A 13,301-nucleotide genomic window follows, 5' to 3' on the forward strand; every position below is an offset into this window, starting at 1 on the left:
CAAAATATTATGCAATAGAAAATTCGCACAGTCACAGCAAAGGAGATGTGTGTGGGGATTTCCTGCCTCCCTTTTTCATGGATGTAGCCAGTATTTTTGTTAGGGGAGAAGACCTTTTGTTGGGCGGGGGGGGGCAGAACCTCAGTTACCTATGTATTTTTATTTTTATTGATATGGGGGTGGCAGCTGCCCCCCCCAGCTACTCTCTTTACACTTTGGTTATTGAATCACCTGAAAAACCCCATGGAATGTCAGAGGGAAGGAAATAAGATATTAGTTCATACCAGCACTCCTACGCTTAACAGAAGACTAGGGGTATTATTATTATTATTACCATTATACCACATACAAACTTCAGTTAATTCATAATGTGTTACATTTATTTCTTTATTTGAAAGCATTTCTAAACTGCTTAATATTTTAAAATAGCCAAAGAATATATATCAGTACTACAAAGAAACAACTAAACAACATGATAAAAATAGAGAAAACATCAAAAGCACTGGTAAAAGAGTATTACAAGAACAAATTTAGAACACATTCAGTGATGGTTGGCGCTCATTGGACAGAATGCAGGGAACCCAACAGTAGGTGGCGCTAGAGTCAAGAGTCTACTAATTCTACTTTTTCCATGTCCTCCCTGATGATGATGATGATGATGCTCTCCTTTGATGCTTTCAAGGTCTCTCCAGTCTCAGGAAGGGGTGTTTCACAGCCCTACCTGGAGAGTGGAGTCTGAACTATGACATTTTGCATGCCAAGCATGTACTTCATCCACTTAAAAATAAAGTACCATTCTAGTTCTCAATGTTCCGAATGAATGGTTGAATTAAACAGGAACATCAGGTGCTATCAGACACTTGGTTGGTCTAGCTCAGAATCCTTCTCCCTGATGAGTTCTACAAGAGCAACACTGAGACTGAGAAGTTGAGAAGCAGGGCCACCCCCAGACCAGTTATAAGTAAGATGGCAGGCAGGCAGGCAGGCAGGCGGTGGAGGGGGGCTGAGGGTAGAGTGCATCATTCTCTCTAGTGGACTTGTCTCCACTCCAAATATTAAATAATAGGGCCCTCAATCTCATGGATCAGGGAAAGCCTGGGGAAGGCGCTTTTACAAGGTGTCTGAAGGAACTTAATAGATGGTGATTCATGCATGGCAGAGGAAAGTTCATTCCCAGTGCAAAGCTCTAGTTTCTTGTCAAAGCTCTAGTTTCAGTGTGGAACAGAGAGGTGGAAAGAGCCATCTCCTGAGCACCCTGTCCAGTCATGGAGAATCCAATAGGCTTGTTGGTTTACTGAGGAATTCTGGGTAAATCAAGCTAGATGACAGTCAGAGGCTAGAAGGTATGAGCCTTGGCACAAATCTGACTGAATAGAGATATGAGTCCAACCACATGGCAGTGGCAGCAGCAAAGAGGGCATATCTCTTGGCCTCTACTGCATTCTCAGTGAATTTCCCAGCAGAGCTGTTTAGAGCGGCACACCAGTTGGTCCAAACCAGTTTGGCGTTATTAAAAATGGATCACCCAATAACCTCTTGTGAGAGATTTGCATTTCACTTTGACAGAACTATTATCTATATTCATGTCAAACCTGATGCTGCAATTGATTCAAAGCTTGCTTGAGTGTCCCTGGAGCACCACCAGATTACAGTTTGTGGGATTTCTTTCAGTTGTTGCAGTCAAGATTGTAGACAAGACACTTCGAGCAGCAAAGTCAACTATGTGTCCTGTCAATTCCTGCCCTTCATTGTGGATGGTAAAGTCTAGTAGGAGGGAACTGAATACATGGATCCTTATCAGAGTTCCAGGGACTCTGATAATTGTGCTATATCCTATCCAGTTTGTTAATTTTCCCCCATCATGGAATGTGGAGGGACACCCATTTTTCTAGCTGGGCAAAAACACTCAAGGAGGGTATCAAATAAGGGCTGTAGCCTAGAGAGACCGGGCTGGCCACATTTGATGCCCAGACCTGAGGCTCTCGACCCACATCTTTTGCCTGCATAAAACAATTAAAGGCCACAAAGACTCCTCATTCTTATAGACCATGGTGCTATTATCAACATGGTTTGTAACTATAGTTCATACTGACAGGCCCATTTAAAATTTCATAGGAACAGCCATTCCACGTGTTGAGAGGGAGAGAATCAGCCATTCCATGTGTTGAGAGGGAGAGAATGCTTGCACATTTGGGGGGTGGGGTTTGTCCTAAATCCTAGAAATTAATAAATGGTAAGATTTTGATTATTTGGGATATGGAAAGCTGCAGAGGAACTCCTGGGCTAGCCTATGCAAAGCAACCTGGCCAAGCTAGGTCCATTAGGAAAATACAGGGCCATTGAGGGCCATTGGCAATGCACGAGAACTGCCTCACCCACCCCCACCCCCGCCCTGAGGTGTGAACAGATACTGGGGATTTGGAAGGTTGCCAGGGTAAATGGGTGTAAGGTGACAGGAAAAGAGTTTCTTGAGCAAGGCATGCTGGGAAAGGAAGGGGGGAGAGACAAAGTTCCATCTTGGCCAGGGTGGCTGAAGGCAGGCTGGGGAAAATGCCTTGGGCTCCAGTACTGCACTGCTTTGTGGAACAGCCCCTCTTCAGATGACCATGCTGTAAGATCTGGACTCCCTCAAATGCCACCTAAGCATTAAGATGCTAGGTGTCTAATTTCAGGTAGTAATGGGTTCCAGGGGGCTGGAGCAGCAATTTAAAAAGTCCAGTTTCTACTACATATTAGCCACACCTCTGGGGCACAAGGTACTCTCAGCAGTATTGCATCTGAGCACAGTTGCCAGGCAGTTTGTTGAATAATGGAATTGTAGATTTGGAAGTGCTTCTAAGGGTCATCCGGTCCATCCCTTTTCAATGCAGGAATTGCAGCTAAGGAATCCCGGACAGATGGCCTCCAACTTCTGTTTAAAAACCTCCAATGAAGGGAGTCTACCACCTCCACGGGAGTCTGTTCCACTGTCCAACAGCTCTTAGCACTAGAAAATTCCTCCTAAGGGTTTGTCAGAATCTCCTCTCTTAAAGTTCTCATTGGTTCGGTGTTCTAAACCACAGGGTTGGGACCTACTCTCTGGAGCAGAAGTAAATGAACTTGCTCCATCTTCCATGTGGCAACCCTTCAGATATTTGTAGATGCCTCTCCTATTGCCTCTCAATCTTCTCTCGGATAAGCTTACCCAATTTCCTCAACCGTTCTTCATAAGGCTTGGGATGCAGATCCTTTATCATCTTGGCACCCTCCCATATGGGCTGAGGTGCGCCCTTTGGCAACCTGGTCCCAAGCTATTCAGAGCTGCCCCCATCATTGTTGACCCTTAAACTGCAATCATTTTATCATAACAATGGATACGCTTAGTAAAAGAGAGAGTGTGTAATAGTACCGTCTAGTGACAGTGACCATGATTTATGTAAGGTATTTGCTTTGTTTGGTCCTGAGTGTATTTTATTGAATTTCATAAACCTAACAGATTGCAATAAAAACAAGTGAAAGAAAATAGTCCATATACTAAATAAAAACTGTAATTGCAAAGAAAAAGATATATAGCCTAGACATGAGGCTTACTACATCAGTAACAAAAAGTACAATCAGAAAAAGAGTACACAAAAGGCTTGGTGGTTCAGTATAGAAGGAAGAACGAAACAATAACCTTGAAGAATACAAAATCCAGAGAGTGGCACAAATCTGTGGGACCTGATGTTCAGGAGTTGCTACTTTTGTCGATGAAATAATACTAAACCAAGCAACAAATAAATGGTCTTGAGCACTTTGAAGCACTTTTAATTTATGCAAACCTTTTATTTCAAGGAGGGCAATTTGCCAAGTCTTGGAATACCAGTACTTCAAATGAGCAAGATCAAAAGTGTTCCAGAATTTGGCTCAGGCAGCTATCAAGAGATACAAAACTAATTCATTGTTCTTCAAGTCTTGATCTGGATCCACAAATAAATTCAAGAGTGAACCACTTGCCCAATTTTCAAAGAGATTCCTGAGAACCTCCTTGTCCAAAACCTGTTAACCTTGGTGTAGTCCCATCCATATGTCAGTAGGTCCCAATGTCCTGGCACCCCTTTCAACATAGGCGAGAGGCACCTTGGTGTATAAATGAAACAGATAATGGAGTTAAGTAAGAACCCTGGGCTATTTTCAGGGAAAGTATTTGTTTAAAGATATATCAATGTTCAGGAATTATAAGAAACCAAACAATACCGCAACTTTAAAATGGATTTCTTCTTTTCTTGTTTCTTTATGGAAAAAAATACATTTTCATTCCCATGCTGTTAGGTAACCTATAATATACAATCTTGCAAAATTTGGTTAAATTCAGTGCAAATGGTCCATCTACTGTCTTGATTCAAAGTGGAACCTAAATGTATCCAAATATAGACAAAATATTTATCTTTGATCTCAGGAAACGTCATGCAAAAGTTAGTTACTGTCCTGCTTCAGATGATGCCAAATCCAGCAGTCCCAAGTCGACTCCCAAGAGCAATCGAAAAAGCAAGATCTCATCATGGTCCAAAGTCAAAGCATAAGGGTATCATGAGATACAAGGTCCAGAAGCAGTCCAAGGTCTAAATGCATGAAACTCATGCGACCAATTAGGTTGTATGGTACATCAAGGAGCAGGGCCGTCTTAAGCATATCTGGCACCGTGGTGCAAAGATCCCTCCGGCGCCCACCCACCCCCGCTTCCCATAACTTTTTTAAGAGTGGGGACCCCAAAGTTGTTGACCTTTTTTAGGAAAGGTTCCCCAGAGCCCCAGAGTTGTTGACCTTTTTCTAGGGAGCTGACACCACGCTTACACATTATCTCTGCTTGGGAAAAGAAAACAGGAAACATAAACAAACTTTTTTTAGTTGCTCATTTTTATTATTCCCTGTTCAGGGAAGTTTTTAATATTTAATGCTGCATTGTTTTTAACACTTGATTGGGAGCCGCCCAGAGTGGCTGGGGAAACTCAGTCAGATGGGCGGGGTATAAATAAAATAATAATAATAATAATAATAATAATAATAATAATAATAATAATAATAATAAACAATGCACCTATATATGCACTTATGTAGTTTCAGATGCATGTGGGCCACCCAAAATCTGACAAGTCACTCCTGGTCTTAAATTGTCCAAGCAAAATGGCATAGCTTTACCTGGCACCAAAATGAGGGGGGAAATGCTGATCTTAGATATACCTGTCAGCAAAGCATGAGACTTTTAATCCCAGGGTTGTGGTTTAAAGCCCCATGTTGGGCAAAAGATTCCTGCATTGCAGGGGGTTGGACTAGATGACCCTGGTGGTTCCCTTCCAACTCCGTGAATGGTTATTTTATTCTGTTGTATCTGAAGGGCTGTTCACAGGGAAGATGGAGCAAATGTGTTTGTGAGAGATTCTTGTGCTGTGATTCCTGCACTGGAGGGAGTTGGTCTAGAGGACCCTCTGGGGTCCCTTCCAACTGTCCAGTTCTGTGATACTATGATTAAAATACTCCAGGAAATAAATAAACGGGCTTCTCTGTGGCAGTCACTGGAAAGGGCTCCAGGGGCGGCCATCCCACAGAAAGTTTGGTATGTGCCCTGTAGCCCAAGCCCATTCACCAGGCGAGACCCGGTGAGCCGAAGGAGCTCTCCGCAGTGGCAGCGCAGGAGAGCTTGCGTACGTGACTGCACGCCTGAGGGATCATGGCGGGAACTGATGGGGTTTGAAGTCCTTGGCCAAAGGTATTAAATGGCGTTGGAATGAAGCAAATCGGTGGAACTAGTGATTTTATATGAATTTCCAAAGTTTTGAGGCTTTTTTCCTAAAGTCGGCAGGTTTCGGAAACACTCCGACGTTGACTTGTTACGTTTCATCCAGGTTATGAAAGAGTTAACAAGATAACGAGGTTTCGGTAGACTCAGTCAGCGGGGAGATAGATCAGGTGCTAAATGAAGAAACAGAGCTGGGATGAGGGATGACCCTGGCGCTGCAGAGCGGAACAGGGTCCTAGTGCCTCCGAAGGACTCTGGAGGCACGCGGGCACCAAGCCCCTGCTCCGCCTCGCTTACCTCCCTGCTCTCCCCTCCCTGGACTCTCCACCTGGCGCCCTCCACTGCTTGGCACCCTGGCTCACTGCACCACTACTCCCAATGGTAAAGACGTCCCTGTCAAGGAGCTCATACAAGGTTGTTGCAGCATTCTCTGCTAGGAACTGGAGGCTTTTCATCATGAGGCTTTGGAGCCCCACCCTGAGTACAGCTGTGTAGGCCATCTGGATTGCCTGAGGACTGTTGTCTACTCAAGAGAAGCAGCTTCCTCATAAATAGCCCCTTATTCTCAAGGAGTCTTGGTTTCTTTGGGCAGGAATTCCAGCATCTGGAAGCTGACTGGACCTGCAAATCTTGAAAGCTTCAGTCCACCATCTTGATTCAAAATGACATATGCCTCTATCCAAACATGAACCTGAAATCTGCTCCACAACAGGAACCATCATGACAAATCTCACTATTCTATTTTAAGAGGTGTCTAAACCCACAGAGAACAGACAGAAACAAAACATGTCAAAATATAGATCTAGATATTTAAAGTTTAATTATTTGTTTGGTAGCATTTCACATTGGATCTGTTCTTATTTTACTTTAAGGTCCTCCGAGGCCATTTGCTATACATGGCTACCCTCCTGGAAACAGGAGCAGGACATTCAAATTCAGTAGTACAACAGGATATTCTAGGTAATTCCCCAGACATGTGATTAAAAAATAATAATGAAAGCCGTGTCATAATACCTCGTCATGACTTTCAGCAAAAAAGAAAAGAAGTGTTTGCTGTTTCAGCATCACCAACAATCCTTCTTTGAAGTTCCTGAATTAATTGTAAGAGCGATTATGAATAATTCATCACTTTCATAAGTCAGGACACTTGTCACCTTCCTGTCTAATCCTCTGCACTTTCTCACATACTCACTTCAAGTCCTCCTGACAACCCTGTTGCAATGAGCGTCATGGAGAAAATGTGTTTGGAACAACTGAATTGCTCCACTAAGATGGTACAGTGGAAACGAAAATCGGTAAGGCAAGGCACTTTACTGAGGTTAGGTCAATCTGTGAAGGCCGGGAGCCTTTCCCCAGAATTTCAGGACATCCTTGACAGCCAGAATAACCACATGAGATGCTGCATTTTGAACCTGAAATATCTGGACATATTATGCAGCTGTAGGTCGGCTTCCTCTGGTTTCTATGGAACTCTGGCCTTTAATTCTTCCTTTGGACATAGGGGATACCTTTTAAAAAAATTACTGCTTTGAAAACCGTTCTGGCCTTACCAGTAAAGGTAAAGGCCCCCTGACCATTAGGTCCAGTCACAGACTCTGGGGTTGCGGTTCTCATCTCGCTTTATTGGCTGAGGGAGCTGGATTACAGTTTAAAGGTCATGTGGCCAGCATGACTAAGCTGCTTCTGGCGAACCAGAGCAGCACATGGAAGTGCCGTTTACCTTTCCACTGGAGCGGTTCCTATTTATCTACTTGCACTGTGTGCAGGAACTGGGACTGAACAACGGGAGCTCACCCTGTCACGGGGATTCAAACCGCCGAACTTCTGATCGGCAAACCCTAGGCTCTGTGGTTTAACCCACAGCGCCACCCGCGTCCTTACCACTGTTGTTGTTTAGTCGTTTAGTCATGTCCGACTCTTTGTGACCCCATGGACCAGAGCACACCAGGCACTCCTGTCTTCCTCTGCCTCCCGCAGTTTGGTCAAACTCATGCACGTAGCTTTGAGAACACTGTCCAACCATCTCGTCCTCTGTCGTCCCCTTCTCCTTGTGCCCTCCATCTTTCCCAGTATCAGGGTCTTTTCCAAGAAGTCTTCTCTTCTCATGAGGTGGCCAAAGTATTGGAGCCTCAGCTTCACAATCTGTTCTTCCAGTGAGCGTCCTTACCATTAGGTACCATGAAAGGGCAGCAAATTTGTAAGTCATGTAGGAATGTAAGATGCTGGCTTATACTCAGGCAGACTAACTTCCATCTAGGGCAATACTGTCCACACTGGCTGGCTGCAGTTCTCCCAAATTCCCTAGTCCGATCCAGGGATACAACAGATTGAATGTGGGACTTTGTACATGCAAAGATCTTTCTATTATTTACAGGAGTGCCAAGTGGTGGGGTCTGAGTGGTCTTCACCGCCCCCCCCCCCATTTTTCAAGGAGGGAGCTGGGCTCCCACCAAATCCTGTGGCCCGCTCCGTCTCCTCCTTCTTCCCACCGATGTCACATGGGGAGGAGGAGGCTGAGCATGAAGTCCAGCTCCCTGCTCCCTATTCCCCACTATGTGCGCCAGAACTGGCATCATGGCTGCGGGATGCCCGTGTGTCCCGACCCTGCACACAAGTGCTCGCGTGCTAGGTGGGCGTGGCATGCTTCACATGACATGTGACGTGAAGAATCATGTGATGCGCCCTCGCAATGTGGGGGGCGAGTCGGTGTCCTTGATTATTTAGGTTAATGATCAATCACAATTAACAAGTGATGATTGTCAAGGAAATGAATGGCATTGCTCATTGCAATGAGGCGTGTGCAGGGCACCTTTTGAGTAAGCATGTGCACAGGTCTTCCCTGAGGCAATTTGGGAGGTGGGGCTGAGGGTTTTCAGAACCCTTTCTGCAACATATGATCTGTCTCCCAACCAGGAGCAGGTAGGCTTGATGCTGTGGCGTGCTGCCCCTTTGCAAGCAGCATTTTTAAAAGCAGGAGCAGCACCCAGGACCACACTGGATCAAATCCTTCTGCTTAAAAGTAAAGGGTAAAGGGACCCCTGACCATTAGGTCCAGTTGTGACTGACTCTGGGGTTGTGGCGCTCATCTCACTTTATTGGCTGAGGGAGCCAGCGTACAGCTTCCGGGTCATGTGGCTAGCATGACTAAGCTGCTTCTGGCGAACCAGAGCAGCACATGGAAACGCCATTTACCTTCCCAACAGAGCAGTACCTATTTATCTACTTGCACTTTGACATGCTTTCAAACTGCTAGGTTGGCAGGAGCAGGAGCTCACCCCGTCGCTGGGATTCGAACCACCGACCTTCTGATCGGCAAGTCCTAGGCTCTGTGGTTTAACCCACAGCGCCACCTGTGGATGGTTAAAACCTTGTGCAGTGCTATTTCTTCACAGCAACCACCAGCACTGCACATGACTGAAAACTTCACTTAACAGCTGATGAGCAGGAGGATTTGATCCTGTGTGGTAGGTACATCAGGAGGTAGAAAGGAGGAGGTATTTATGCTGCTGAATATCAGTTGCTTTAGACCACAGGAGAAGAGTGTGTTCTTGCACTCAAATCTTTCTTGAGGGTTTCCTGCAGGCATCTGTTGGGCCACTGTGAGAACAGGATGCCAGACTAGGTGGACCATTGGCCTGATCCCCCAGGCTCCTCTTATGTTCTTATAAGAACCTGCAAGAACCATCAAGCGCAAACTTTTCCACCTGCCTTGCCGCACCCTGGGACCCTTAGAAGGCAGAGGTATCTACTGTACTTAAGTATCTACTTTTGATCTTCGGTTATTCTTGTAGGAAATTCTCTTTGACTCTATGGCAGGAACACAAATGTATTTGGTTTAAATACTTCTGAGATATTAAGGTTTTGTTTCACATTTTTATCTTTTGTAATCTTTGCAAAGCCAAGCAAAGCAGGGTTTTTGGCACATAGTTAAATAGCAAGACAACACAAGTAGGCCTTTGGTCTGATTCAGCAGCATTCTCAGCGGAGGCGAGTTCATAAGGGCACTGCCCCACCAACCCCAGGCTACCTTCCGCAGCTTCTTACTTGCAACCAGTCATGGTTCCTTTGCCAGCCATTGGCTGTGATTCTACATACTATTGGCCTCCCTTCCTCCCCCACCCCCCGCCCCAGTGCCAAAGGATATGAGATACCACTGAGAACTTTTCTTGTGTCCCAATCAGCCCTCTGTTACACAGACCTCACACATGCAGCCCCTGTGCGCAAGTGTGGTGTGTTAAGTATAATTGTTTAATTGACACTGGAATGTGGAATGTCTAAATGTGAATTACTGAAAAAGTTTAACGTGGGTCGATTCCACTGGAATACAGTGGTACCTCTGGTTGAGACCGGGATCCGTTCTGGAGGCCCGTTCACAGCATGGAAAGAGTGCAACCTGCAGCAGAGCGTCTGCACATGCGCGGGTTGCGATTCGCCACTTCTGCGCATGCACATGTCATTTTGCACATCTGCGCATGCACGAGCGGCAAAACCCGGAAGTAACCCTTTCCAGTACTTCTGGGTCGCCGCGGGACGTAACCTCAAAGAACAGTAACAATGAAGCAGATGTAACATGAGGTATCACTGTATACTAAAGTGGTCTCTGAACTGCTTGATGGGTTGATAATTGGCTATTGTTGTTTTCTGCTAGGTAACACTGTGAGTGCTTAACCTTAGATGAGGGTGACAAAAGTATTGTTGCAAATCTCCATTTCGAAAGGGTTCTCAGGCTCTGTGAAAGGGTGTTAATGAAGCTCTCCAGAAGCACACAACCTCATGCTATAATGACCTCTGTATGATCTCAATCCTGTTTAAAGTTATTTTTAAGAAGCTGTGCTGGACTTGCACAAGTTATTGTATGGATATTTTGGGTGTATCATTTACTGTTTTTATTGTTTTGAAGAAAATTCTGCAAGTAAAGATTTAATTCAACTTATGGGTCTTGACAAAGTTTTATTTCCAAAAGGAGTCAGCTTTTATGCATCCAGTCGCTTCAAACTGCACAATATTATTATCTGCAATGTGGTGCAGCCTGCTATAATCAAGTGTTGCTTTGTTTTTAGTGGATGGCGAATGAAGATTCTTACAGGGCTTTCCCAGAGAGCACATGGAATTCTGAAGAACTGGCATGTGATGATCTCTGTAGCACTCAATTTTGACAAATGAGAACAACTGAACAAAAACTGCTGTGAGTAACAAGTCTAAGCAAGCAGCAGGCATGTAAAAATAAAGAAGCTGTTAAGAAATTGCTCTGTGAGCTCTTGCAACACAGTCTCTAGAGAGATGGTTAAGCAATGCTTCCTGATGAAATCCTGAACAAACATCAAATGCACATTTAAAGCATTACTCAGTAATCATCCCCTCATTTCAGTCAATGAGCATCAACACAATTTACCAGTTATCCTGTTCCCATGGTATATGGCCTTCTTCAGCTACAGAAGACCTTTCCCGATATTTCTGTCCAGATTGCCCCACATTTGACACAGATGTAGTCCCACAGAGTATCTTTCTACCTAGGGTTCTGCAAATCCACATCTGGATCCAGGGCTGACCCAACCCAGATTCTGGCCCCAAACCAGTTTGAAGACTCTCCATTTTAAAGCCTAATTAATCCTGTAGTTGGGAGGAGGAAGAAGGAGGCTGCCTATGTGTGTCTTTTTCCACCACACCCTCTCATTGCCACCAGGTTGCCCCACATCTCTTGGTTCCAGGATTGTTCCAGGCAGGTGTGCCAACTAGAATAAAATATTGGGGGGCAGGTAAGCCCCACCCCACATAATTGATCACAAAATGCAGCATACACACACCATTTGAATGGGAATGCCCATCACCTTTTGGGGGAGGGACAAAGGAACCTCAGCCCCTAAATGTTGGCTCCTATGGTTCCAGGTGGACCTGATCTGACCCGGCAAGATCTTGGGTTCCCTCAACCCACTCTGGCTGAATCTCAGGTTGACCCCTATTGGCCATATTCAGGCCAGGATTTGGGCTGAGCCTGTGCACAGTCCTGCTTCTACCCTACCCTGCCAGTGAAACCAGCAAGACTGATGGAAAGCCTTGTTAGTTCAAGGGGGGATGAGTGAGAGAATAAGAATGCAGTCATGGCTTGAATAAATCTCATAGGTTTCCAGCAAAGAATGTTTAAGGGCAACTGTAGTGAAGGAAATGGATGAAAATGAAGTGGTTTTCCACTAATCTTATCTGTTTCGCTGGGACGTGGGTGGCACTGTTGTCTATACTACTGAGCCTCTTGGGCTTGCCAATTGGAAGGTTGGCGGTTCAAATCCATGCGATGGGGTGAGCTCCTGTTGCTCTGTCCCAGCTTCTGCCAACCTAGCAATTTGAAAACATGCCAGTGTGAGTAAAAGGTATCACTGCGGTGGGAAGGTAAACAGTGTTTCGGTGCGCTCTGGCATCCATCACGGTGTCCCGTTGCAACAGAATCGGTTTAGTCATGCTGGCCACATGACCTGGAAAGCTGTCTGTGGACAGATGCTGGCTCCCTTGGCCTGAAGATGAAGATGAGCACCACAACCCCATAGTCGCCTTTAACTGGACTTAACGTCCAGGGGTCCTTTACTTTACCTATCTGTTTCACCACAAGCAGAGAATTGACAATACAGGTGGTGGCAGGGTGTGTGTTTCTAAATGAAGAGATTTCATCACCTACAGGAAGGAGGTGTTGAAAATGTTAAAAAGTTGTTCACAGCTGTATACAACTTTAGGTGAAGAAAGGATAATGGATAGAAGACTGGCAATGAAATACTAATCAAAGCCTTCAGTTCAAATCACTGGTGAAATACATACTATGTGGGAAGGTATATCCACCTTCTTTCATTGTACAGCCACCTTCTTTAATGGTCTTCAGTGGATTTTGTAAATAGATACAGGTGCATTTAAAACACCAAGAACATGAAGTTGCAGGTGACCTTAGTTTGATGTTGTTTCTACAGCTCAAGTACTGCATAACACTGATTGTGCACCATTTATTTTGACAGGTTTCTGTGCTTACCTCTCTTGATTTACTCAGCCTTGTACTATTGCTTCCTGATTGTTTCTATATACAGTGGTACCTCGGGTTAAGTACTTAATTCGTTCCGGAGGTCCGTTCTTAACCTGAAACTGTGCTTAACCTGAAGCACCACTTTAGGTAATGGGGCCTCCTGCTGCCCCCGTGCCGCTGGAACACGATTTCTGTTCTTATCCTGAAGCAAAGTTCTTAACCTGAAGCACTATTTCTGGGTTAGCGGAGTGTGTAACCTGAAGCGTATGTAACCTGAAGCGTATGTAACCCGAGGTACTACTGTATATATATTTCTTTCTTAATAAAATTTCTTAATAAAAAAAATTATAATAAAATAAAGTCCCTGAGAGGAGAGAGAGGCTCAAACTAGCTTTAAATGGCATGTGTGAAATCTGTCAAAGGCTGCAGCTGCTTAACACATTTCTGCACTGGAGGGAAATAGGACTTAGCACTTAATAAACAGGTTGCACAGGTAAGATTGGATTTTTAAAGTGTTTCCACCAATTGAGTTATGTCAGATGCCGG

This window comes from Podarcis gaigeae (assembly GCF_964106915.1).
Source record: "Podarcis gaigeae genome assembly, chromosome: Z".
NCBI lineage: Eukaryota > Metazoa > Chordata > Lepidosauria > Squamata > Lacertidae > Podarcis > Podarcis gaigeae.